Source organism: Lynx canadensis, chromosome E1 (genome assembly GCF_007474595.2).
Source record: "Lynx canadensis isolate LIC74 chromosome E1, mLynCan4.pri.v2, whole genome shotgun sequence".
Classification (NCBI taxonomy): domain Eukaryota; kingdom Metazoa; phylum Chordata; class Mammalia; order Carnivora; family Felidae; genus Lynx; species Lynx canadensis.
The window spans coordinates 21,873,724-21,879,068 of NC_044316.2; positions in this window are offsets into that span (position 1 = coordinate 21,873,724).

A 5,345-nucleotide genomic window follows, 5' to 3' on the forward strand; every position below is an offset into this window, starting at 1 on the left:
TCCCGGAGAACAGAAGGCGCATGGTGGCTGGCTCTGCGTCTGGTCCTTGTGCGTGCGTGCACACACACACACACACACACACACATGTGCACTGTGGACACACTAAATGACAGAGATTGACGCCTGGCTGAACCCGGCTGCCCCTTCTTCCAACATCCACATCCCTTCAGGCCCTGTCTTGCCGAAGGGGGTGCCCACGTCCAGTGTGAAGGATTTGCTGGCCCAGAAATGTGCCCTTACAGAGAGGTAGCTCCCCTAGGAAATGCCAAGGTTGCCTCGGGAGGGTGGGGCAAGCCTCAGGGCCTCGGCTCCGGAGAAAAGGCTTGGGGAGTGAGGGGGCACAGAAAAGTAAGGAGAGGGGTGAGAGCAGGTTGGTGTGCACACCTGAGCTGCTTCTGGATTCCCTCTCCACCTGTAGTCCACCTCCCAGAGACGGTCCCTCCCTGTCACTGTCACCGTCACCACCTCCCAGGGAGGCCTCTCTTCTGCATGGATTGATGAGGAAAGCCTGGGGCGGGGTCTCCATGTCCAAGCTGTAGGCAGGAGAGAGCGAGGGCTGTTGGGTGAGCACATGGTCTCCGACGGCCCTGGGGCACTGCTCCCCAGGAACTAGCAGCAGCCCCGGCCCCGAGAGGCACAGGGGACCTGGCCAGAGCAAGAGCCCAGCCGAGGCTGCCTGGCCAGCCTGCAGCGCCCTGGACGGGTGACCACAGCCACCAACATCTGTTCCAGAAGGGACCAGGGAGGAGGCCCGGACCTCCCTCCTGGCTCAGAACCAGGGCTGCATTGACACCTGTGCCCAACATGCTGTTGTCCACCACGGAAGGAAGCCTGCTTTCCTCAGTCTTCTGCTCAACAGATCATGGTGGCCCTGGGGTTGTTGTGAGGACCAAATGACACCACATATGCCCGGCAGGAGACTAAGCTCCTAGCTCACACCTGCTCGTAGAGGTTCCCAACAAATGGAGTTTCTCAGGCCTCAATGTTCAGGATCCATTTGTTTATGCAACACATTAAGCTCCTGCCGTGCACTGGGCCCTCCCCGGGAGCGTGGGGGCAAGATCATGGGCCTGTCCCCCAAGGAGCCCCAGCCCCGCTGGGAAGATGGACGCGTCAAATGACCACGGTTATCTGGAATGATTGATGCTACGATAGCTTTACCCTGGGTTGGTGGGACGCAGGGGAGGGAGGAGGAGACCTTCTCAAACTGAGTTTGCTGAGGATGGGGCCAAGGGCATTCCAGGAAGGGAAGGGAGTGGGTATAAAGGCCCAGACGCCGCCTACAGGGGCACCCAGCTGCGGAATTGTCAACTGCGTCGTCCTACCTGGGGATGAGGGAAAGGAGACACAAGCCACTGCTTGCCACCGAGACCTCCTTCCCTAATGAACCTCAGAGACCAGGCTGCCCCAGAAAACAAGGTGGAAGCTTCCACAGAGGTGTCTATCAGCATCCAGGCTTTCACAGACAGGGAAACTAGGACCCAGAGAAGGGGAGCCGTTGGCCAAAAGTCACACAGCAAACTTAATAACGGAGCCAGCGGCCTGCCTCCCGCTCTGTCCTATAATTTGTGTCCCTTTCTGTTCATCCCTCACCCCCTGTCCGGATGCGAGAACTCAGAAGCAATTGCTAGAAACAGCGAGCCCTGACCCTCATGCAGTTCAAGAGGGAGCAGGCTTGGAGGGAACGAGACAGGACATTAAGTTAACAGCCCCTCTGGAATGGCCCTGGCACCGAACTTCTCTTTAAAAATTTGTCTTCAACCCCAAAAATGAATCGAGGGACCTTGTAAAGAATAGTTATTGACAGAGAGCTGCTCGGGGAGCACTGAGACACCGGGCCCATGAATCAGCTTGCGAGGGAAATGAGATTTCCCAGACAGCCAGGCCTGGCAAAGGCAGAGCCAGAGGTACAGAGAAGCCACCTCGAGCCTGTCCCCACCCTGGTGCTCAGCTCCTTGCCCCACCCCACACCACTAGCTCCCCACCCCCACCAGCCCTGCGTGTGTCTCCGTGCCTGCCTTCAACAAATATTGACAGGCACCTACTATGTGCCAGGCACTACGTTCCCCCTGAGAGAAGGCTTCAGGAGAAGAGGGAGAAGCCATGGAGCCCGCTGAGAAGGCTGAAAATACAATGCATGGGCCGGAGAAAGGAAACTCTCAACTGAAAGGATGATTCTTCCCAAGACAGGTTGGCAAGGACTCCTGGGTCTGACAGTGCATTTGCTGTGTGGCCTTCAGCCAGTGTATCACCAGCTCTGGGCCCCCGTTTCCCCTTTTGTACAAACATGGAAATCGCTACTGCTAGGCCATGTCCACTGACCTCCCTCACAAGGCCCCAACTGTTTCAACACCTGTAGCACTGCAAAGAGTCTAGAGAGGTAGGAATTACTACTCCCATTTCCAAGAGACCATAACACAGAGAGGGCAGGTAACTTGCCAGTGGTCTCCAGCTCAGAAGTGACCAGGCGGGCAGCTACAAATCTATCCTCCTTTTGCTACCTCCTTAAGCACCATTGGCAACTGAAGGGGAAAGAGGTTGCAGAGATTTGGGGGAGGTTAAGAAGGGGGTTTCTAAAGATTTGGTGGGCTGGGATGGGGGCAGCCTGTGGGGCCACCGTTCAAGGTATGGATAGATCATGGAAAGTGTCTGGGGACAGATGGAACATTATGAACACTATGACCTCTCTGCCATCGTCAGAGGAACAGTACCGCCTGCTGAGAGAATTCTATGACTTGCCTCGTGGCACATAACGGATAGACAGCAGAGTCCGGATGCAAACCCAGATTACATGGTTCCGAGTTCCAGGTCTTTCCGCTGCCCCGCACCACCCTCCTCAGCGGGCATCTGGACTTCAGAGGATCGTTCTGATGAGGCCGAAAGAACAGCCAGGCTGGGAATCCAAGGGTTTGGTGCAAGTTCTCAGCCATGAGTCTGGCATGGCCATGTGTGGAACAAGCCAGGACCCTCAGCTAGAATCCAGGGGTCAGATGGTCCCTCCAGTCCCTTCAGTCTTGATGCTTTGTGTGTCTTCAGGTGGGAATCCCTGGGCACCACCCAGCCCTGCCAGGCCACACCTCCCCCACCTCTACCCCCTTATAGAGATAGCTGCTGTGGGGTAGAAGGGAGAGTCATGGGCCTCAGCGGTCCTCAAAGCTCTGCCAGCCTCTACCCAACGCCAGCACGGGTTTGGATTGGCCGTGTTGGGGTGGGAAGAGCATGGTGAAGGAGCAAAGGGGGGTGGGAACGGTAACTATCCCTGTGTGCGCCAGACAGGCAGTGGGTCTCAGGGCTGAGACAGAGCGTGAAGGGTCCCCTGCCCACAGGGAGCTCCCAATCTGATGGCAGAGACCAGAATCTGTTCCACGGGAGCTCCCGGTCTTGGGGGGGGGGGGGAAGCCACCTGCCTGTGACGAACGCCCAGTCTGATCAGGGCAACAGGTCGCACCCTGAAGAAAGGACATCATGCATTCAGAGAGATATAAGCACTGAGCCCACAGAGCAGAGGGGATGAAGTGGACATGGAAGGCAGACAGCTCATCCAGGAAGGCAGAGGGGAGTGTCAGTGGCCCTGAGGGGAGTTGTGAGGAAGGGTCTACCAGATGGCTGGGACTGGGAAATCGGGACCCAGCACTCAGAGGTTTGGGAGATGGGATGGATTTCTCCTGGAGGAAAGGAATGGAGTCCTGCGGGGTCCTGACCAAGAAGAGTAGGTATGGGGAGGCAGGATGTGACCCTCCCTCGGTGACCCTGGAGAAGCCCTGGGCAGCAGGGGAGAGAGCCGCTGTCCAGGCCTTGGAGAGGCAGGGGCGAGGGCCCCAACCCTTTGCACCCTTAGGGGAGGAAAAGGAGACTGGCACATAGTGGGGAGGCCTGGATGGGGGCCAACAGGCTTGGATTCCAGCCCCCTGGGCATCCCCATTCGCAACGGGCCCTGGCATGAATCTCTGGCCCTCCTCTGGCCCCCTCCTCTGGCCCAAGGGATCTGGACTGGATGGCATCAGAGGGCCCTCCCCGGACTGACCCTCTGTGCCCTCCCATCAGGAGCCCCGTGGTGCCCCGTGTGCAGACACATATACATCAATTCGAGCACAGGGATCACTGTGCCAGGCAGCCCCTCCCTGGGCAGTAGGAGGGGACCTCAGGCAGGGGTACTGCGGTTGCTCCCCATAGCTCTCCCACTCCCTCCTGGAGTGTTCCTGTCAGCCAAGAGAACTGATGGCGAGCAGAGCAGGGCCAGGCACGGATCTCTGCGCCCTGCCACCCAGCACTTGCCCTGAAAGTGGCCTCCACCTACAGACCTATCCGGGAGGGGGGCGGGAGAAAGCCACAGCCAGTGGAAGGAGGCAAGCGAAGGGTCACCTAGGCACCTCCCCACTGCCCTCCTTATTATTTACTCCCCACAACCACCTGCACAAGACAGAGTGGAGCCCACCCCAGGGATGCACTTCATCAGCGCTGACTGAGCTAGAACGCTGTTCCAGGCCCTCCTCCCTCTCACACTTTTGCCCACGGGGTCCTGCCTCTGCCCCTCTCCTCCCGGGTGCTCTGGTCCAGATCCCAGTCCCTTGGTGGGAAGACTCTCTACCCAGGGAAGGGGTGGGCCCAGAGGAGGGGAGCTAGGCTGTGGTTGGCCCTCGGGTCGGGGACTACTTCCTCCAGGGAGGGAAGAGGGGAGGAGGGAGAGCGTAGACCACTCCAGCAGCTGCAGCTCAGCCAAGGAAACCTCCAGAGACGCCAGAGTCACGAGGCGACCCCTCCACCCCAGCAAACCAGGCTCTGGGAACAGACACAACAAAGCGCCAGAAGCATCCAGTGATTAGAGAACTGCCTTTGTCAAAAGATGAGGAGCCAGGCTCTGGTGAGTGGTGCGGGGCAAGCAGATCACGCGTACACACGCTCCCCACGCGCGTGCAAAGCACACATAAACGCACGCTCTCTGAGCACCGCTGCACATCCACACACCTGCCGAACTCACTGCCCCCCAACACGCATGCACACACAATAAACACATGCACACATGCACACATAGGGCGCGTGCACACTATAGCCCCAGAGCAGTAATAAGCAGAGGCAGCCAATGTTTTTTTCACTATTTTTTTTAGTCTTTATTCATTTTTGAGAGACAGAAACAGAGCGCAAGCAGGGGAGGGGCAGAAAGAGAGGGAGGCCCAGAATCCAAAACAGGCTCCAGGCTCTGAGCTGCCCGCACAGAGCCCAACGCAGGGCTTGAACTCACAGACAGGGAGATCATGGCCTGAGCCGAAGTCGGAAGCTTAACCAACTGAGACAATGTTTGAGCACTTGAGGGGGCAGAACCCTCCAGGCCCTCCCCGCCCCCAGGC